At 34.3% G+C, this 24,152-nt stretch overlaps 1 long non-coding RNA gene across 1 annotated transcript in view; it reads right to left on the reverse strand.

Moving 5' to 3' along the window:
• Positions 1–24,152, reverse strand: part of LOC129528131 (uncharacterized) — a 135,507-nt gene that overhangs the window by 27,240 nt on the left and 84,115 nt on the right. The window contains exons 2-3 of the long non-coding RNA XR_008673354.2: positions 22,884–23,030; positions 22,424–22,532 (exon numbers count right to left, since the gene is read on the reverse strand). This is a non-coding gene — a long non-coding RNA (uncharacterized lncRNA). The remainder of the gene's footprint in view (positions 1–22,423; positions 22,533–22,883; positions 23,031–24,152) is intronic.

The following is a 24,152-nucleotide window of genomic DNA, read 5'->3' on the forward strand; positions in this document are numbered from 1 at the left end:
TTTACCACCTGCAGTAAGAGAAATCCCTTAAAAATCTATGTCCAGTCATAACTTTATTTTTTTCCTTGCTTTATTCGTCTGAGAATATTCAAACCTTTGACAAAGCTTTCAAAGAGTTGCACAACCTGGCCTCTGCATACCACTGATGTTCTAGGAAATTCTCTCCCATTCTCTCAAGAGACTTAAGCCATAATTTTATTACTTTAACCTCCTAATGGATTATACTGTCTGACCTTCTTTCATTCACATGTGGTTTTCCTTCTGCTTAGGACTTTCTTCCTCACCCAATTTTCCTCATTTTCCCCTAACTAACCTACACATGGAAGTATAAAGTTCATTTCCTTGGGAGGGTGGGAAGGAGCAAAGTATTTTAACTCCCTGACCAGATTCTAGAATTAATTCCCCTGATAAAGAGCCACACAATACAGACTCTCCACTTTTGTAACAATCCAACACTCTTACAAACATTTGCATAATTTTCCTAGTCCTTTTATTCCCCAGCACCTACCTTAATTGCATCTGGCATAGTATTGTGTTCAAAGATTTTTTTCTGAAGGAGTAAATGTATCTTAAATATAAATAAATATAATATTTAAGTGTCTCTAGGCCATTTGCCCTTAGATTGATTCCTCAGTTTTTGCCCACGCTGCTCTGTAAAACAGACGCCTGGCTGCTGAAAGGGCATGTTTCCCTGGTCTTTTGCCAGGGACTTTTGTAATTGTCCAATAGAAAAAATGGAGAGTAGGTGGAGGGGGAAACTAGCGTGTCTCTTCCCCTCCCTCTTTATCCAAACCGTGTCTCTGTCAGGAGGAGCATATGCTCCTTGGATTCGCACCCTGTTTAACAGTCCTCTGAGTTCCAAAGACCAGCCTCAGCTTTTGCCCCTCCAGTCCAGCGGTCCCAGAGGCTCACTGCTTTCTCTCTGGTGGCAGCATTTGCCCTCATTTGGCTTCTCAATTTTCCATCACATATTTTACAAATTCTTGCTTTAAATGATCTTATTTCAAATAAACAAAGTTATTGCTATTTTTCCGATTATATTCTGCCTGGTCCATTATCAACCCAATGAAAATTGTGGAAATTTGTCACCAGTATCCCTGCCCAACAAGAAATGTTAAAAGAAGTTCTTCAGAGAGGAAAAAAATGGTACGTGTCAGAAACTTAAATCTACATAAAGCAAAGAAGAACGTATCTTGGCTATTGTAAAGGGTACTTTAATGAATATGGGGGAGCAGACATCTCTTTAAAATCCTGATTTCAGTTATGTGGAATAAATACGCAGAAATAAGATGGTTGGATCACCTGGCAGTTCTAATTTTAACATTTTGTGGAATCTCCATCTTGTTTTTCATAGTGGCTGCACCAATTCACACTCCCTTCAACACTGTATGAGAGTTCCAGTTTCTCCACATCCTCACCAGTACTTGCTGTGTTTGTGAGTTTTATTTTTATAATACCCATCTTAACAGATGTGAGGTGGTATCTTATTGTGGTTTTGATATGCATTTCCCTAATGACTAGTCATATGGAGCGTCTTTTCATACACCTGGTGACCATTTATGTCTTCTCTGGATAAATGTCCATCAACAGGTAACTGGATAAAGAAAACAAGGTATTGACATAAAATAGAATATTATTCACTCTTTAAAAAAAGGAAATCCTGACATTAGCAACAACATGGATGAACCTAGAGGAAGTTATGCTAAGTCAAATAAGCAATTCTAGAAGGACAAATACTGTATGAATCTACTTATATGAGGCATTTCAAGCAGTCAAATTCATAGAAGCAGAGAATTGAACTGTAGTTGCCAGGAGCAGAGAGGAGGGAGGAAGGGGAATTTTTGTTCAGTGGTTATAAAGTTTCAATATATGCAAGATAAAGTAGTTTTATAGATCTGCTTTACAACATAGTACCTATAGTTAACAACATGGTATTGTGTATTTTCAAAGATACTAAAAGAATAGATCTCCTGTTAAGTGTTCCCACCATCACCAACAACATGCACACACACAAAAGAACACAAGAAAATGTTGTAAAGGTGAAGGATATGTTTAGTGCCTTGATGGTAGTGATGGTATATTAGGTATATACCTTTATTCACACTCATCACATGTATGCATTAAGTATGTGAAGTTTTTGTATATCTGTTATACTTGAATAAAGCTTTAAAAACTGAAGGGAGAATATCAAAGGAGAAATAAATTAGGTAAAAAAAACTTTATTTTTCTTATTCTTAACTGACCTAGAGATAAATAAGTGAATGTTATAAGATACCCAATGGAGAAAATTGGGATGTTTTGTTAAAAGTTATCTGTGCTACCCATGAGGTGGTATGTGTTATTTAAAGTGGACTTAGATTAGTTGTAAATGTATATTACAAACACTAGGACAACTCTATAAAAACTTCTTACAAGAATTATAAATAATATTGCTAAGAGGGGAGAGAAAATAAAACCATCAATTGACCAATTAAAACTAGAAAAAGTATTTTTTAAAAGGTGAAGGCATAAAAGAAAAATAATAAGCTCAATGAATACAAAACAGTTATAAAGATGGAGATATTCAAAAATATAAATAATAATGTTAAATTAATGGTCTAAGTACAACAATTAAAAGATGGAGATTGTCAGACTGTATATAAAATCAAGACCCAGCCCTATCTTGTCTACATTTTTTAAAATATAAAGAAGCAAACAGATTAAAAGTAAATTGATGAAGAAAGATCTACCATGCTAACACTTATCAAAAGCAAGTTGGGGTAGCTGTATTAATTTTATGCAAAGCGGACTTTAAAACAAGAAGAATTAACAAAGATAAAGAGGAAAATTACAGAATGTAAAGAGATCAGTTCTTTAGGAAGATATAACTATTTTTAATGTATATGCACTTAATAAAAGAATGTCAAAACAAGTGAGACAAAAATGGATAGAAATTCAAAGATAAATAGACAAATGCACTATTACACTTGGAGACTTAAACATCCCTCCAACAGTAATTGAAAGATCCAGCAGATAGAAAACCAGTAAGGATGTAGTTGAACTGAACAGCACCATTAATCAGTTGAACCTAATTTGCATTTATAAAATAATTCATCCAACAACAGAGATTAATCATTCTTCCCAAGCTCACATGGAACATTCACCAAGATAGACAATATTTTGAGACATTAAACACATTTTAAAAATAGAAATCATATAAAGTATGTTCTCTATAATGAAATTAAACTAAAAATAAATAAAAGAAGGATAGCCCCCCAAAAATCCCAAAATATTTGGAGATTACACAGAAAATGTCTAAATAACAGGGGATCATGAATCATGAAAGAAGTTTTAGATAGACCAATACATTTTGAACTAACTCCAAATGAAATTACAACTTCTCAATATGTATGTGATACAGCAAATGCAGTGCTTACAGAAAATATTTTCTATCTTAGAAGATGCATATGAATGCATATCTTAGGAGATAAAAAAATCAATGATCAAGGTTCTTGCCTGGCAATTACAGAAAAAAGAGAGCAGTGTAAGACCAATGCATGCAGAAAAGCGATTAAAATTAAAATTAGAGAAAAAGCAATCAAATTTAAAGTGAGAAATCAAAAAAGAAAATTAAAACCAAATGCTGGTGCCTGGAAAATATCAATAAAATTGATAAGCTGGTAGCCAATCTAGTCAAGAAAAAAAAAAGAAGATATGAAATACACTTATCAGAAATGAAAGAGAGGTCATCATTTCTGATCACGTGAACATTAAAAAGATAATAAAGGAATATTTTAAACAACTAACTCTAGGCTCACAAATTTGATAACTTTTACTAATAGAACCAGTTCCTTGAAAGATACAAAGTGCCAAATCTCACATAGGAGAAAATATATGATACGAATGATCTTATATCTACTTAAAAAATAAATCAATAATTAACCCTCCAAAAGAAAAGCGCAAGGCTCAGATGGTTTTATTAGAGAATTCAACTACACATTTAAAAAATAAACACCAATCTTTTACAATTTATTCAAGAAAATAGAAGTAGAAGAACACTTACTAATTTATTTATGAAACTAGTATTACTGTAATACCAGATAAATACATTAAAACTACAGCCCCATATCTCTTATGAACATAGATGCCAAATTCCTCAACAAAATATTAGCAATTTAAATCCAAGAATTTACAAAAATAATTATACCCAGCACCCGGTAGGATTTATTCCTGGTATTCAAATCTAGTTCACCATTTAAAAATCAGTGAGTGCAATCCATCACATTACCAGGCTGAAAAATAAATTTATGTGAGCATACAGAAAAAGAATTTGACAAAGTCTCAAATCCATTAATAATGAAAAAATACACTTTCAGCAAACTAAGAATAGAGAGTAACTTTTCCAACTTACAAATAACTTATATAAAAAACTTCAAGTTAACATAATTAATTGTGCAGAACAAGATGCTTACCCCATGCTCCTGAGTACAAGACTAGAATGTCCCCCTTACCACTTTTATTTAACCTCTTCCTGCAAGTCCTAGCTAATCCAATGAGACAGAAAACAAATAAAAGCTACACAGAAAGAGAAAAAAGAAATTAAACTGTCTTATTTCAGGCATAAGATATTTATCTGTGTAGAAAATACCAAAGAATTGACAAAAATACCGAAATTATTAAGCAATTATCACAAGGTCATAGTATGCAAGTTTAATATACAAAAGTTAATTGCTGTTTCATGGGAAAAAGCAATGAACGATTGGAATTTGAAACTAAAAGCACATTATCATTTGCATTAGCACCCAAAAATGAAACATTTAAGTATATGTCTGACAACATAGATATCAGATCTACATGCAAGAAATTACAAAACTCTTATGAAATAAATCAAAGATCTAAATAAATGGAAAGATATTTTATGTTCATGGATAGGAAGACTCAATATTATTAAGATTCCAATCTATCCAACTTGGTGTATACATTCAACGTATTCTAATCAAAACGTATGCAGAGAGAGACTCACAAAAACACAGGTAGATAATCTTTGACAAAAGAATAAACTCAATTCAGCTTGTATTCAAATTTCTAGTCAGAGCAATAAAAAAGTTAAATAGAATAATACTATCAACTAAATATCACCAAATTTAAAATACTAAAATCATATTAAACAAGGTATCTAATTGCCACGCAATTCAACTGAGCATAAGTGACTAGAAAAAAATTCATAAATTTAAAAGTTAAGAAATAGAATTCAAAAGACTCTATTGTTCCAAGGATGAATCACAATGAGGACTGGTAATATGCCTTGAACTAAATTATAATTGAGATAAAGCTATGGAAATTTGTAGAAGGCAGCAAAGCTATACTTAAAAAATTTTATAGTCTTATAATGTTTTCATGTAAACACTAAAGAAGCAAAAAGGCTGAAAAGTGAGCTAAATATACTTCTATGAGAGAAAATGAATAACAAATGAATGTACATAATATAAAAGGAAGAAAATAAGAATAACAGAAGAAATAAAAAAGCAAAGCATAAAATAGGTAAAAGACATCAACAAAAACAAATATTGATTCTTTAAAAGAGTAATAAACTAGCCAAATACTTGTTAATTTATGCCTCATGTTCCATTATTGGAATGCTAAGCATGTGGGAGTTCTTTATATCTTACTGCTCAAGGTCATCATCAAGGTCTGATTGCAAAAATTAAAAAAATTGAATCCTCAGGCAAAAATGAGTCAAGACCAATTGAGAGAAAAGTAGAGTATAGAGAATTTATATTGGGAATGAATAAGTGACTTTATTACAGATTCTATGGACATTAAGAGAAAAAGATTTTATTAACAAATATATACTAATATATTTGAAAACTGAAGTAAAATTGACATTAAAGAAAACTTACAAAACTTTACAAAAAAAATAAAATTTGAATATTGTATAATAGAGAAAATATATTATTAAATATCTTCTCACAAAGAAATTCAAGGTCCATATGGCTTTGTGAGTGATCTGACCAAACATTTAAGAAATAAATCATTTGAATCTTAGACATCTCTTCAAGAAATAAGAAAAAAATGTAGACACTCTGCAAATATTGTTTATTCTCAGCATACACTTGATACAAAACCCTGACAAAGGCATTATAATGAAAAGAATATTTGTACACACACACACACACACACACATGCTTTTAAATAACATATTAGGACTTGAGTTCTTGACAAAAAGAATGACTTCTTTTAATTTTTAATTTTTGTGGAGACATAAAAATTTAATTATAGTAGGATTATATATTTATATACTACATTAGATATTTTGATACAATCACAAGATAAATGAGATATCCATCACCTCAAATATGTATCATTACTTTGTGTTAGAAACAACTCAATTATACTATTACAGTTATTTTTAAATGTACAATAAATTACTGTTGACTGTAGTCACCATGTTGTGATATCAAATACTAGATCTTATTCATTCTATCTAACTGTATTTTTGTACCTATTAAAAAAAATACTCATCCTCACTTCCCTCGCCCATTACCCCCAACTACCCTTCCCAGCTCTGGAAACCATACATCTATTCTGTATCTCCAAGAGTTCAATTATTTTAATTTTTAGCTCCCACAAATAAGTGAGAACATGCAAAGTTTTTCTTTCTGTGCCTGGTTTATTTCACTTAACATAATCACCTCCAGTTCCATCCATGTTGTTGCAAATGACAGGATCTTATTATTTTTATGGCTGATTTGTACTCTGTTGTGTACATGTTATACATTATTTTTATCCAGTTCATCTGTTGATGGACACTTAAGTTGTTTCTGAATCGTGGCTATTGTGAATAGTGCTGCAACAAACATAGGAGTGAAGATCTCTCTTTGATATACTGATTTTGGGTATATACCTAGAAGTGGGATTGCTGGATCATGTGTTAGTACTAATTTTAGCTTTTTGAGGACCCTCCAAACTGTTCTCCATAGTGGTTGTAATAATTTACTTTGCTACCAACAGTGTATGAGGGTTCCATTTTCTCCATATTCTTACCAGCATTTGTTATTGCCTGTCTTTTGGAAAAAAGCCATTTTAACTGGAGTAAGATGATATCTGATTGTAGCTTTGATTTGCATTTCCCTGATGACCGATGATGTTGAGCACCTTTTCATAACATATTTGCCATTCATGTCTTCTTCTGAGAAATATCTATTCAGATCTTTTGCCCATTTTAAAATCAGATTATTTCATTTCTTTCAATTGAGTTGCTTGAGCTTCTTATATATTCTGATTACTAATCCCTTTCAGATGGATGGTTTGAAAATATCTTCTCTCATTCTGGGAACTTAGTTGATTGTTTTCTTTGCTATACAGAAGCTTTTTAACTTGATGCAATCCCATTTGTCCATTTTGCTTTGGTTGCCTGTGTTTGCGAAGTATTAATCAAGAAGTCATTGCTCAGCCCAATTTCCTGGGGAGTTTCCCCAATATTTACTTGTAATAATTTCATAGTTTGAGGTCATAGATTTAAATTTATAATCCATTTTGATTTGATTTTTGTATATGGTAAGAGATAGGGATCTAGTTTCATTCTTCTGCATATGGATATTCAGTTTTCCCAGCACCTTTTTTGAAGAGACTGTTCTTTCCACAACGTGTGTTCTTGGCACCTTTGTTGAAAAAGAGTTCACTGTAGGGGTGTGGATTTGTTTCTGGGTTCTCTATTCTGTTCTGTTGGTCTTCGTGTCTGTTTTAATGTCAGCTCCATGGTTTTTTGGTTACTATAGCTCTGTAGTATGATATGAAGTCACATAATGTGATTCCTCCAGTTGTGTTCTTTTTGCTCAGGATAGCTTTGACTGCTCTGGGTCTTTTGCAGTATACATTTCAGTATACATTTTAGGATTATTTTTTCTATTTATGTGAAGAATGTCATTTGTATTTTGATTGAGATTGCATTGAATCTGTAGATTGCTTTGGGTACTATGAACATTTTAACAGTATTGATTCTTTCAATTCATGAGCATGAAATGTCTGTTCATTTTTGAGTGTCCTCTTTATTTCTTCATCAATGTTTTATAGTTTTCATTGTAGAGACCTTTTACTTCTTCAGTTAATTCCTAAGTGCTTATTTTATTTATGGCTACTGTAAATGGGATTACTTTCATGATTCATTTTTTAGACTTTTTACTGTTGGCATATAGAAATGTTACCAATTTCACATGCTGACTTTGTATCCTGTAACGTTGCTGAATTTGTTTATCGGTTCTAATAGTTTTTTGGTAGAGTATTTAGGTTCTTCCCAATATAAGATTAAGAATAATTTGACATCTTCTTTTCCAATTTGGATGCTCTAGCTAGGACTTCTGAGAATGATTTCTTAAGAAACAAAGAACACTAACATGACAAATAAAAATACTGATAATTTAACTATGTAAAATAAGAATGCCCTACATCCAAAATACCTTTAACAGATTGAAAGGTAAGCAACAGAGCAGGAGAATAAATTTGCAGCACACATAACTAAAAAAGGACTCATATCCAGAATAATCAAATACTGCCAGAGAATAAATAAAAGACAGGCAACCCAACAGAAATAAAGGCAAGAAACATAATCAGACAGTGCACCAAAGATTATTACCTAAATGCCCTGTAATAATTAAGTACAAAGTAGATCAATGCATTCTGCAGGATTATGATTACCCATGCTCCAGAATGATTAAAGGCAAAGGTTATTCACCATGCCTAGAGCAAGGTAAGCTTTGGAACAAGGAACTTCTACACTTCTCCTGGCTGTGCACATTGGTGAGTGTGTCAGTCAATCATAAAGTTCAAGTTCAACATAAACATATGATGTGCCCTAGCAATTCCACTCCTAGATATATTTTCAACAGAAAAGATATGTATGCATATGTGTACCAAGACATAGGTACAAAAATGTTCATAGCTGAATTATTCTTAATAGTCAAACATGAGAAACAATCCAAATGTTAATCAACAATGCAATAGAATACTTACTAATGGATATTTGCAAGAACAAATGATCACTACATAAAAGAAATTAAATAATCTCAAAATATTTTATAAAAGTTGCCAGTAACAAAATAATTCCAATTTTATGATTCAATTTATATCAATTCATAAACAGATAAAATTATCTTTTAAGAATTAATAATAGTTATTTTATTTTAGGGGAGTGAAATGTTAGTGATGGGGAGGAGACACAAGAGAGTTCTGAATGCTAAAATGTTCTACTTAATGACCTGGTCTTGGCTATAAGTACGTTCAGTTTGTAGCAATCCATTGAGCTGTTTGGTTAGGATTTTTCTCTTTTCTCTATGCTTGTTACACTTGAAATAAAGTTTAAAAAATAATGAAAGTGAGCTCTGCTGTTGCTGTCAAAATACATTATGTGTACTTTACACTTTTAAGTGTCTTAAGATACTTATCCCTTCCTCTAGTTGAAAAAACATGCAATAATCTTTAAGACATTTCTGTATATATAAACAGAGAAGAAGGATAAACAGAGCAAGAGGAAGGATAAACAGAGCAAGAGGAATGAGGCAAGAGAGAGACAGAGACAGAGAGAAAGGAAAAGTACCTGGTATTTGTCATCCCAGAAAATAAGTAAATATGCTAATGCCTGGTAGAAAAACAACCTCTGGTAGAAACATAACCATATTATATTTACCTCCAGAAGAGGTAAAGAAAAGAATCCAAATATTCAGTGCACCTTTAAGCAAAATATTTAAAACACTTTTTTTAAAAAACTAGACTTTTTAAAGGTTGAATTTTTCAGAATAAATGTAAAATTCTCAAGAAGGATTTGTTTTTAAAGCTCTATTATTATTGTTTGTTAGGCAGTCACACAAGAGGGTATATTAAACTAATCCATATATACTTAATCTATGACAAGAAGTGGATTTTTAAATAAATGTGCTCTGGTGACAAACTTTCTATGAGACTGCAAATGCCCCTATGCCTAACAGACATGTCTGTATGTATATCATCTATATCTACCTGTCTTCCTATTAGCTGTCCTACATACCTGTTATTTGTTTTATTGGAGTTCCTATTAAAATTTCACTGTTTTTCAAGGTTTTATAGTTTGGGTATATATTTGTGTATTCTCTTCTCTTCTGGCAAATAAGCAAGTAGTGGGGAAAAAAGACTAATCATCATAATGGTGATTGTTCATTCATTGAGCTCAATGAAGCACATTCCTTAGATTGCCTGAGCTAATTCTCACAAACATCCTATGAATTAGATACCTTCAGTATGCTAATTTTGCATACAATTATCCCAAATCTAATACATGTTAGGGCCAGGATTCTCACCCTGCAGTCTGTATCCAGGTCTTGTGCTAATAACTATTATACTAGATGAGAAACCATAACGATGCTGCCTAAGGGGAAATTTCTCATCTCTCAGACACCTGTTTCCACCTCCATATATGTAACCATGTTTGCTTTTAACCACCTCTGCACTCTCAGAGGATGTGGTGAGCATATTTTTTAAAGTTTAACAACATGTTTCAGTGCATGTGGGTGTATGTATTTAACCACATCCCCTCCTATGTGCACAAGGAACAAGTTACCCTTAACTTTTTGCACTAATTTCTCCCTTTTTATGTTTATTTCACCAAAGGCTGATGTTTACAAGAGGAATCTCATAGTTTTTCTCACTTACATTTCCTTGCAGCTCTACAGAGAAAGGATACTGCTACAAACTGGCACATATCAAGAATGTTTGTTAAAGCAGAGTTAGCAAGTGAAGATCATTGTCTGAGCAATAACCCACTCTTGCTGTCATTTTGAGAGTGCCAGCCACCAAAGGATGCAGATTGCCAACCCAGTTCCCCAAGGAGGCACCACTTTGTCATCACAGCCTTTCCACAAAGACATTCTGTTCACCTCCATCTCAGGGGCTGCTGCCTGGTCACTTGGAGAGACAGGAAAGGCCTTATTATAACTCTGGGAAATCCTCACCCTTAAATATGATTTCTCTAAGGCCAGCATGGCCCACATCCAAGAGCAAACCTTTCTAGGACTGGTGCCCCATTCTACTCTGTACTTCTGTACCCAACTTTTTTTCCTACATTATTGAGTGGTTTCATCCAAAATCATCCCTTCTAAGATAACCTGCAAACTCACTTCCATTAAACGATGTTTTTGGTATATTTGCACCATTCTATGCCTTACCTGAGATTGGACTATCTTCAAAAGGCACTGCTCTCCAAGAATTGTAAGTTGGAAGTTGCTTGTTTTTCACTATGCAGAAAGGAAGGACAGGGTTCATCTTGTTTTCAGTCACTCCTGTAATAAGAACAGTATCTTCGACACCTCTTTCCATAAGTCTATTCAGCTTTCTCCCAATGGCATCACCCTTATTTACTGACCTCATGAACACCCTCCTTCAGTTATCACAGACTTTGCCATTTTGATCAGGTGTAATCTCTCCACCTTGGAAAAGTTTTTGTTTTGAATTTCATCGGACATCAATATTACATGTTTTATTTTTCTTCGTACAACCAGGTATTTCTATTTCAGTATTCTGAAACTTCCTAATTCTTTCACTCTAAAAATCATCCCTTGTGAATAGTCTATTGTTCAGGTTGTTTGTTTGCTTGTTTGTGTTAACTATTGAGATTATCTACAATTCATAATTATCATTACATATGTTCACCTGATCTTATTCCTCTGTCATCTTAGTTCAGGTTTTCCAGATATGCTTTCTATTTTATTTATTCTCATTTGTTTTCTTTTGTTGATTTGAACAAATTTTCCTTGTTTCATTTCATCTTTTATTTAAAAGTATTTTTTCAAGTAAATTCTGGACTTAAACAATATCTATATCTTTTTTCTGAATAAGAAAATGACCTTAACATATTTTCACCTTCTCTGCATTTTCTATTCCCACCATATCCCATTAGGAGATTTCCTGAGATTTTATATTTATATTTTTTAAATTATGGCAACGTTTACTTCAACATATACTTAAGTTTTACTGCCATTGTAAGTAGTACTATTTATTTAGCCTAAAATTTTCTTAAAACTATTTACCCATAAATAATTTTTCAAGAGAGATCCTCTAGTTGGCAAGTATTTCTGACTTTAAATATTCAAAAATATTTTATTTGTGTTTTTCTACAAATTCTACTGTGTCTGGACAGAATGTTGGGTTCCCAATTAAGTTTTCCTCAGAATACTTAAGATATGACTTTATCCTCCCACATTTGAAGTATTGAATGAACTTTTCATGGATAATTCAGTCAACTTCCCTTGTACATAGACTAGGTCTCTCCATTCTGCATTCTGCATCCTCTAGAGTATGTTGCTCTAATTCTTAACTTCTTGCCATTAATGTTTACAGTTTCAACATGTTTGTTTCCATTCTATAACACTTTTCTTTCTAAGAAGTAAAATCTGCCCAATGTGTCTAAAAACATTTTCTTAAATTTTTTAAATGCTTTGGAATTGTTCTTGACTAGTCCTGTGTTAGGTAACTATTAGTAAAAGCTGATGTTTCTACCAGGATGCTGCATTTGTTCAAGTAATTAGTAAGATTTGATTGTTGTAGTTTTCTTTTAATTTTATAATCCATGTCCATTTGTCTGTGGGTAGAGATGTGATTGATTACAGGATCTTATTTCTTACCATTCTGCAGATTTGGGAAGACCATGCTTCCTTTTGGGGTCTATGTTGGCATCTTGACCTCCACTTCTTAGTGCGCATTGTCTCTTCAAGGGGCTACTATCTTCCTGGAACACTCCCTTGAATCTCCAGCCACTGCTAGCAGCTTTATTTTTTACACCTGTTCACCTCTGCTTCTTCAGGGTTGGGGTGTAGACAAGAAGAAACCAGGCTAGTCTCCAAATTCTCTTTCCAATTAGTGGCCTTAATGTTTGTTCTCTGAAGTCCTAGTCTGTTTGGACTTCTATAATAAAATCTCATACATTGGATGGATTATAAGCAATAGAAATTTACCACTGTTCTGAAGTCTGAGATCAAAGCACCAGCAGATGTAGTGTCTGGTGAGGACCCACTTCCCAGACCATAGACAGCACCATTTGTTTGTCTTCAAACTCTGCAAGGAGTCTTTCTTTGGCCTCTCTTCTAAGGGTAATAATGCCATTCATGAGGGCTCCAGCCCCATGGTCTAATCCCCTTCCAAAGCCCCCACTTTCTAATACTATCACCTTGAAGGTTAGGATTTCAATGTACAAATTTGGGAGAGGGGACACAAACCTTCAGAACATAGCATCTGGCTTCCTATTCTGGTGCACTCATCAACTGTAAAATTGTAGCAACCCAGAATTTCTCCTACCTCCACAACATTTCTTTGTGTATTTTGTAACCACATATGTAAATAATTGATTGGAGAAGGAGACTACTATGAATAATGTGAAATAAGGCATTTATTATAGAGGTTAATCCTTACACATTATGGAAACTGATGAAGAAGTCTTGGTGTATTGGTGAGCCTGGGGTAGGCAGTGTCATGGGTCCAGTAAAAAAAGCTGGATGTGCATCAGGAAAGAGCATAGAAAAATTCAAACCTATGAGAACAAATCAGAACCCACAAGAGCAAAGGGAAACCTGTGTCTGTCCCTGACTGCCTCCAACATTGACAGTGAAAATGATCTGCAGAAGAGAATGTCAACCTTGCGAAGTTGCATAGCACCTGGCCTAAGCTATGGAATCTGCGAGCTAGTCAGTCAGTGAGGGTGTATGTGAGCTACAGCTCCTCTAGCAGTCCAAAGTAGTGTTCATATGATAACCGTTACTTCAGTTTTGCCTTTAAATTTTTCACGACTGTCTCTAACCTAGTATATACTTTGAGGGAATGTTGGGAAACCTAGCTAAGTTGACACAGTACAATGGCACAACAGTCCACTCTTGTCAACTTGGCATTTGTGCACATCTCTTTTTTATCATATGTAATCTTCAAGTAAATAAAATCATGCTTCCATCTGCAATGTTTCAACTATTCCTCATATAAATGAGAGCACTCTAACTGCTCCCCAAAGAGGATACATGGTCACATTATCTACCTTTGGTTGAGGTTTGGTTGGCTTCTAGCTGAGTCATATATCCCTTTAATATGCCTTAGGCTAAATACTAAGATAAGATTAGCTACTAGTCACACTTATCTGATATGATAGGTGTATAGAAAGGACAAAACTGTTGAATTATATATGAATACACTCATACCCAAACAAGGAAAAATACTCATAACTATTACAATATTCATTTATGTAATTGGTCCAAACTTTTTTCTTCCACTCTTCATGCTTTATTTTCTTTCTTGTCTTCAAGCACCTTGACTGATTGTGGCTTTCTGTGTGCTGGAATGACCCAAATCATCCTCCACTTCTGATGGCTCTAAGCCATTAGCAGTTCAGTGCTGATTATTTTGTGTTTCTGTAGTTTTCCTTTGATTGTTATTCAGGACATGGGAGTACAAAGAATTACCTCAGAGCCTATCTTATATTTCAGACATGTTTTCTTATCCCCATTTGTGTAGTAGCAACATAATTTTTCTTTGATAATTAGTGTCAATTACTGCAGCCAATATAATAACGCTTTCATTAAATGAGGAGCCCAATATGGCCAAATGTCAGTTTCACCTTTCTTTTTTTGAAAAAATAAACTTCCAATCTTAGAATACTTTTAGATTTATAGAAGAGTCATACAGCTAATATGGAGAATTCCAGTGTATTATTGTTTCTTCTATTGTCAACAGCTTACATTAATATGGTACATTTGTCACAACTAATAAACCAATATTGATGGGATTAACAAAGTCCATATTTCATTCCAGTGCCTTTAATTTTCACCTAATGTCCTTTCCCTGTTTTAGGACTCCATCCAGGAAGCCACATTTCACTAGCTGTCATATCTCCTTAGCCTCCTCTTGGCTATGACAATTTCTCAGACTTTCTTTGCTTGGATGGCCTTGACAGTTTTTAAGAATAGTGGTTAGGAATTTTGTAGAATGTCCCTCAATATGTATTTAATGTTTTTATTGTGATTAGAATGAGCTTATGGGCTTTTGCGAGGAAGACCATTCATTTTAATGGAAACAATGCCATACTGTGTCCCTTGCTGGAACCATTCCTCCCCTGGGAGTAAGACCACTAGACAAGCAGATGTTGTCCTTTGAACACCCTAATCTGAGAAGTTTATAGTTGAATATATTAACATAAGGCCAATGTCACCTAGGCATGGACTATCCTCCATATGCAATGAAAATTTAAGCATAAAAATGTCCCTTCCTTACAAAGTATACATAATTTGATCTGATAAGCCAATTATCAAACATCCAATGTGAAAGTGAATCTTATGTTCAGATTCACATAAGATGAGAGAGTAAAACTATGACTAATATTTAAAAGAAATGTGAATGAAGCTATGTTTTCAAAAATTTAGGCCCATCTGAAAATTTCTTTAATCATCACAGATAGTTAGAAGATGAAAATTATCTTGATCTTGATTAGTAATTTCACTTATACAAGAGAGAAAGACATAGTTGCTCAAAAGTTCATTTTTAAAATAAATGTATTGTTAGGGCTTGAATTGTGTGGCACCAAATGACATAGTGAAGTCCTAAACCCCACTATCTCAAAATAGAATCTTGTTTGGAAATAGGGTCTTCACAGAGAAAATCAAGTAAAAATGAGGCCATTAGTGTGAGCCCCAATTTAATATGATTAGTGTCCTTTTAAAAAGGGGAAACTCAGACAAAGAAACAGACATGTACAAAGGTAAAAATGACATGACATGAAGACACTTCGGGAGAAGATGGTCATATGACCGGAGTGGTGCATCAGCAAGGCAAGGAGCCTATCTTGTGTTTCAGCCTATCTTATATTTCAGCTCCTCCTGTTGGCTGCAATTCCTTCTCATTACAAGGAAAGCTTGCCACCAGGAGGAGCTGAAGGAAGCCAGGAGGGTTCTCCTCTAGCGCCATCCAAGAGTGCATGGCCCTGCCAACATCCTGATTTCAGACTGCTAGCCTCCAGAATTTTGAAAGAATAAATTATTGTTGTTTTAAGCCACAGAATAAGTAAGTATCTGGTACTTCGTTATGGCATATATATATGTGGCATATATATATACACACACACACACTGCTCATATACATATGTAGTCTTTAACATCATTTTTCTATGTAAATATACATCTAAATACATTTTCCCTGCTAATTATTTTAAAGAACATCAAGATGCTAATAATTCACAACACAAAACAAATCTAAAGCAGCCTTTTAATAGTCAGACACACAAATCTGTTGGAGAGAGAATAAGGTGAAAACTTTTCTGTTAAGTTATAAGTATTTTTGCGTTGATATGATCAAGTGCCTTGAATATTCAAAATATGTGTGAAAAAACAAAAACCTCAATATATATGTATTGAAATATATATTTATATAAATATTTATTAAAATATATATACTTTTTGAAATATGTTGAGTTCTGAAACTCGTTTTATACAGAAATAATAAAAAGTAATATCGGAAACAAAAAGCATTGACACATTGTTCAGAGAGAGAGAGCTAGATATTCCACAAAGGTGTTTAATTCATAAAGCTGTTTACTAGGAACTATTAAATTAACTGAAAATTTTTAAAAACTCTATTGTGTAAATTTCAGAACTTCACAATAATAATGCAGTAATGTTTCTAAGAACCATGTTCTAATCTATTACCCAGGAAATACATAAAAGTCCAAATGAAGCCTGAAATAATAAATGTGTCAGAATATTCTTGATTATAGAAGAATTGCATACAATGTTCTTTACGATTTTTTTCATTTATTAATTAAATCAACATGATTTAGCGCCCATATTTACCAGTCTGTGTATTAGCAGTTAGGAGCACATTGAGAAAACAAAGCAACATACATATAAAAAGTACAATGGTTTGTGCAAGCTTCTTATCTTGACAATTTTGTCATGTTATCAATAATGGTTTGCAGAATCTATGAAAGATATGTTACTGGTATCTTGGGTTCTTGCAGTCTCCCAGGAGATAAATAATGAGAAAAGACTATCAGGTATAGCAGTTAAGAGAATATTTATTTAGCTTGTGCACAAGGGAGTCAGCACTGAGGAAGGAAAAGGTGTGGGCTTCTCCCTGAAAGAAGTGTGGGAGTTAATTTTATAGGGCCTTCCTAGGGGGAGGGGTATTATCAGGGCATGCATAGGAGAATGGTTTTACATGCTTCTTTACACATTTCCTGTAGCATTGGCATTTTAAATTTCCTCCTTTGGTTATGATGTTTTAGCATTAAAATGAACAAGGAGTAACCATAAGTTGAGTTTTAGTCCTAACTGCACATGCAGGGCTTCAGGGAAGTCCCTGGCTCCCTGAAGCAGAAACTGTGGCTAACAGTTTCTAGGGTCTCTTGTTGCTGTTCTGCTGAAAGTTAAGTAAGCTAGGGCTTGAGAAAGGGGCTTTTGTTCTTCCCCTCTAGATCAGATCACAACAAGAAGGCAGACTGCCATTTTCGGATATACTAGCTTGGCTGGAAGAGGTATAGGTCAGGAATTTTAAACTTGGGAGTAATTATTTAATTTTCCTTCTTGAAGGAAAGATGTCTTCACAGTGGGTAAAAACATACACACACTCACACACTCACACACACACACACACACACACAAATAATGAGTTCATTGTTCATGAAAATAATAAGTACTCATGAGACGACTAATTGAGAAGGCTGATTTCAAGGCTAGACACTGTCAAATCAGTAAACATTAAAGTCTAACAACGCATTAAAGTTAAGATTATGGGCTTACCATGAAATCAACTGCATTAGCTGATTAATCTTCAATGTGACCCACTGAGTTACTATTTTTAATGATATCCAAATGAGGAAATGGAAGTGGTAGAAGTTAGGTACTTCTCCAAACTCACATGACATGTAAGTGAAGCCCAGAATTTGTATCCAGATCTTCCTGCCATAAACTTAACATATTAGTAAAACAATGCCATAGTCCACAAGTGCAAAGATCTGTGAATGTTTTTGTCGCACGTGGGAAGATTTGTGGAAAGAATGAAGGTCCAGAGTTGTAGTTCTTTGCTTTCTTTCATTTTTCTTTCCATTATTTCTGCCTAGGTTTTCTATCCAATTCCTCTGGCTTTGTTTCATAGACACTGCTTTATTTTAGATAATATTCCTTCCACTATCTATTTGTGTATTATACATATACTTATTTCCCTTTTTCCTCAATACTTTCAGCTTTTACCTTCCTACCTGAATTCAATTTCTTGTGCTTACTGCCTACGTTACATGTTATTAATGTTTTGTATACAAGCAAATATTAAGGGAAGTTTTGTATTTGAAGATAACCTTGAGGATGTGTTTTCTCATCTGGTTGTTTTGTGAGTATATTCTCCAGATCGCCAGAATACCACAGTTCTGAGCAGGTCCTAATGTGGCAGCTTGGGCTATAAAATGCACAGGGCTGGTGGAGATGGTGTCCCCAGGAGAGTGAGTGCTGTGGTCCAGTTTTCTGCTGAGTGCCGTCTCTGCACCTTCTGTAATTCCATTTTTCTCAAGGTGGGAATACCACTGCAGTTCCTTGCTTTATGTGGCGGTCCTGCCAATCCTGAAGTAGATTTATTGCCTTTCTTTGCCCATTGTCATGCTTTGGTTAATGGAAAATGTTATCTTGTTCTTGGTTTGTGTAGATAGAAGTTCATATACATAGTGCTCACTAAGAAAATAAATGTTTATACACATATATACACGTAAAAATTATCTTGCTAATGCTTTCATACATTTTCTCATCTATTCTTCACGACAATAATTTTTTTGTAGATGAAAAGACTGATGTTTTGAGAAGTTAAATTATTTCCCCAGGAATGCATTTTTAATAAGTGGCAACATGAGAATTCTGTTTCTCATGTCCCTCCTGATTTGGCTGAAATTTAAAGTTAATTAGGTAGACCAATAATTATTTGTTCATTGGTTTATTTACTTGTGATTAAAGTTTGATTATTACTCACAGAAGTCATTTATCAATGATAATCTTCACTTGACAGGCGTTTCTCTGAGGCAGTACATTGACTGACTAACCGGGATCAGAGATTCTTATGATTTGCCTTAGACTGAGCAATCAATCTATCAGCAAGAAGATAAAGCAATAAAAATGTCCATCAGCATTTCAGCAGCCTGAAAACACTATACTCTATATTCAGCTACTTCTTTGCAGCTTTCTGAGAATTGTTTCACAGTGATTTTCCAGATATAGAACAGTGGAAATAAAGAGTATGTGTTTGTCCACACACATGTGAACATATCTCAAAATGTTATGAGGCAAAAACAGTAAAGAAATTGTCTGAACACCAAATTAGATATGCAAGGGTCACACCTATTCAAATCAGAACAAATCTCTGCAATTGGTACTTAATGCACTAATGCCTTGTGAGAAAAAATGGTGACACATCTTTTTATATTGTTATTCCTGTATAGAAAGAAATTTTTCTAGGAATAATGATGTTTTTGCAAATTTGGTAGCTGTTTATCACAAAAATTTCAAGGCAAGGAAAAAAATCAAAGGAAACAAAAACTGCATTACCCTGCATTAGAGAAAACCACACAAGACAATCTTTGTTATTATGTGATAAAGGCAATTAGCACACATTTTTCTATGGCTAGAAATATATATGGAGATAGAAAGCTAGATGAATGGATAGACAGAGAGATAGGAAGACAGATAGACACATTTAACACATAGGAGTAAATGAATAAATATATGTAGCATTATACAATATTAATGTAAATAAAGAGCTTACACTTAAGTGTACACTTAAGGTTACTCAAATATAATATGTAGATATTAATGTAGAATTAAAGGAATTTCTGAACTTTGGTTAAATATTTCTTCACCAAAAGGATTTTTCCATCAGTTAAAGACTTCCAATTATTCACATTTTATGCTCTTTGAAATCAGAGTACCTCTTACAGTCAAAGGTGTTTTGATAATATGTCCTGGTTTTCTTGTAGTTTTTGTTGTTGTTCTTGTTGTTGTTGTTTAGTGGCGATGGTGCACCTCATAATTAAATGTCTATTATTTTTTATCAAGTAAAATTTTAGTCACTAGGGGATCTCCTTACAGTTAAAAAAAATGATTGACAAAAAAATCAAGGGATCAAAATCTTTAATTTTAGGCACTACTTAGTGCCCAGCTCCCTGCTATGATAAACGGAGAAACAATTGCATTTATACTTATTTCAACCTTTTGTTACATTGAAACTAATTTTAGTTATATAATTATCTTGCTCTCATTATCTATACTATGTACATTGTACTATATAAAAATACAATTATTTAGCCTTAGCTCTCTCTTTGAAAGCATGTAACATTTTTTATCAGATGTCACATTATTATATTCCGTATTGATTATCAAGTATCCCTAAAATCATAAAACACTGAGAGGGAATGTCTTTTGAATTAACATTTGAAGGATAATTGGGATGAATATAAAACTCCTTGGATGCACTTTCCTCAGAAATTTGTAGATCATTATCCTTAGCAAATGAATGCAGGAACAGAAAACCAAGTACGGCATGTTCCCACTTAGAAGTGGAAGCTATGAGAACACATGGACACATAGAGAGGAACAACACACACTGGGGCCTATCGGAGGCTGGAGGGTGAGAGGAGGGAGAGGATGAGGAAAGATAACTATTGGGTACTAGACTTAAAACCTAAGTGATGAAATAATCTGTATAACAAACCCCTGTGACACATGTTTACCTCTGTAACAAACCTACACATGTGCCCCCGAACTTAAAATAAAAGTTAAAAATAAAATAGATGCCTTTCTCCTTTTTCAGAATGTGGAGCTATTTTTGAGGCCACACTAATATTTCCCTCAATATGTGACTCCTTATCATCTAACCAAGACGTGTCTCTTTGTTGCCAGGTCTGTCTTGGAATCCTCACCACCCACCTGTATCTCCTGCCATGTGATATGACTCTTTGATCTTCAGATTCAAATCTATCTTTACCTCAAGAAAGTTCCATTATAGGTAGAATATTTATTTAATTGCATTTTTTTAATGCTTGAAAGTTCAGTATCATCACTGAATCACTTTTGTTTTTGCTCATAACCATCATGCTCTCAACAATGTCTTTAGGCAACTTTTAAATTGCCTAAAACACTTCAAATGCCTAAAAACACAGAACAAGATAGAAACCCTTAAGGTCATTTGAAAGAAATACAGAAACATGTCCAGCTAAACAAAGACAATATTTACTATGGACTTTTTATTAGAATATATTCAAGCCAAAAAATATTAGATACTAAATCACATCTTCAAGGTGCTAGAAAAAAATTAACTTAGGATTATACATGCAGAAAAAGTCTCCTTCAATAATCAAGGCAAATTAAAAGTATATTTGAATAAACAGAAATTCTGAGAATTCATTGCCAGCTGACTTACTCTATAGGTAATGTCTAAAGAAGCTTTTCAGGCAAATGGAAAATGATACCAGATGGAAGTTTGAGCCTATTTAAAGAAATGAAGAAAGCCAAATAGATAAACTTATAGGAAAATAATAAAATATATTTTTCTCATTTTATAAATTTTTAAGAACATATTGACTGTTTACCTTAAATAAAAGTTCAATCATTGCTGGCTCAGGCAACTCCCAACACAAGGAAAGACTCACAGCATATGGCAGGCCTCTTAGGGTTAGTAAAGCAGCAAATCCAAAACCCAGGGGCACTACCATTGCTCACTAGCCAGCTAGTGTGAAGGTCTACCAGCTTTGTGTGGGACCCAGAGCAGAAAGGTCTCTGCCACAAATCCTGACTTGTCCAGAGTAAAAGTGACACTTTAGTCACAAAAGCTGGTAGTTCCTATGGCATAAGAGCAGGGTTTTTCAACCTTGGCACTACCAACATTTCAGGCTGGCTCATTTATCGTCCTGGGTGGGCTGGCCTGAGCATTGTCACATGGTTAGTGGCATTCTTGGCGTCCACCCATTATGTGGTGATATCACTCTCCTCCCAAGTTGTAACAATCTAAAGTATCTTTAGACATTCTCCAATTTCCCATAAATGGCAACTTATGCCAGTCGAGAACCAATGCTTTAGAGGTATCGATGGTGGGAGAATAGCACCATGTGGTATTTATTCAAAGCTCTAATGGGAAAGTAACAACACAGCCTTGTAGGTATCTGATGCACTAGCCATACAGCTGCAGCAAGTGGTTAAACACCTTTGACAACCTACACCTGGTATTCTAGTAGGCCCTGGTTGAAATGGAGCTCTTGAACATGAGACACCAAATGACCAAACAGCCAGAGCTGCCCATCATGAGCTGACTTCTAGTAAGCTCCCCAAGCCAACAGGTTAGGTGAACCCCACCATAATCTATTGTAAGTCTGAATGTTATATCCAGGATTGAACCTAAAGTTACAAGAAAACTACATTACCAGGTTGCAAATAGTTGGAGTCTTTTTGTCTTGTGAATAACAGACAAGAAAATGAGACACTATCATGGCGAGAGTGGTTGATCCTCATCATCGGAAGGAAATACTGCTGCTGTATTACAATCAGAAAAATAGGCATGGGTTAGGGACAGATGACCAACTGGAGCCTTTCTTACTTCTCTTTAACTGCTGCTGCTGATGAATTGGCTAATGTGGCAACCATGGCATGGTGACCAGGGCTCAGACCCCTCAGAAATGAGGGCCAGCTTAGGCTACCAGGTAATCCATCGAGACTAGAGGAAATGGGGAACCTGTAAGTTTTCATCTCTGGCCACCAGCTTGAGCCATTTGGATGTAGTATAAAAACAAGGATAACTGAGCCTTGCTTCTGATATGAGAAAGCCAAACCACATTCAAAACGAATGTCAAGGCAACAAAAAATTATAAGAATTTACTGAATTACTTTCATTTTGTGGGTGTTGCTCCTGGCAACACTCTGCAGTTACTCAAAATGGCGCCCTTCATGTGGTTTGCAACAATAGCTTCCATTGCTCCTTCGTCCTCTTCTTGCTGATGTCTGCTCACAATCTGTTTTTCACGTGCACTGTAACTTTTTAAAGGGGAAAATAAAAATAGTAACATTTTAAACTTTTGGAATAATTGATTGAAGCATCTAAGGGCTAAGGGTAGTGTAGCTCCAATTTCTGTTCTATGTTTGGCACTCGATGACATAATTTAGGGCAAGTGGGACAGTCATGCGGCATTCTGAACCAACATTTTCTTGTCTTTAAGGAAAGTTAATTTCCTTATCCTGCAGGTCTGCTGTGAGGATTAAGCAAACTATTGCAGAGAAATTACATTTTCTGGCCAAGTGATGGGAAGTACAAAATTGTAGCTATAATTATTCTGCACCCTGAGAGGTGGCCCTGTTTAGCATTAAACAGAGATTCCAGAATGGGGTTGCCTGGTTTCAAATCTCATTTTTGCCACTCATTTGGTGACCGAGGAGCCTTCTCTGTCTATTTCTCCTTATCTAATGCAGTCTTTTCTATAGTCAGTTTCTCACAATGCTGATTGGGATTAAAGGAGTTAGCATATGAGGTGCTCCAAACCACACTTGGCATAAAGCAACTAAAAGGAAGCAGGTAGAAAATCTCTTCACAATTGCAGGTCAAGTTGAAATATATTTTTAATGTTAAGTTCAGTGTTCACAACTCTGAATAAAACAAAATTAATGAATGCAATTGTGGCTAAAATGTAAATGTTATGTATAACATTAATATTTTATTTTAAATATAAATATAAATATAAACCAAACTGAAAAGACAACTCCCAAGTCAGGATGAAGAAGCACATTACTTCAAAGATGTTACAATACTCTTCTAAAACACATGCCACTTCTTGCTAAAATTCATTTTGCTATATGGTTTTATATCTGATTTGAGATATTAGTGCAAAACTCTGACAAAGAATAAAATCATTCATTCATCCTGTGGTAGCCTTATTTTATCCAATTAATATTTCTTAGGAAAAGTTAAAAATGCACTTTGTAATGGTAGAAAGCAAAGCTATTGACCATACTTTTTCTGCTTTTGTCTTATAGTTTCTTTAAAAAATTTTTTGGAGACAGGGTCTTGCTGTGTTGCCCAGGCTGGAGTGCTGTGGCTATTCACGGGCACAAGCATAGTGCATTACAGACTCAGCCTCCCAAGTAGCTGGGACTACAGTGTTC

This window comes from Gorilla gorilla, chromosome 19 (assembly GCF_029281585.2).
Source record: "Gorilla gorilla gorilla isolate KB3781 chromosome 19, NHGRI_mGorGor1-v2.1_pri, whole genome shotgun sequence".
Classification (NCBI taxonomy): domain Eukaryota; kingdom Metazoa; phylum Chordata; class Mammalia; order Primates; family Hominidae; genus Gorilla; species Gorilla gorilla.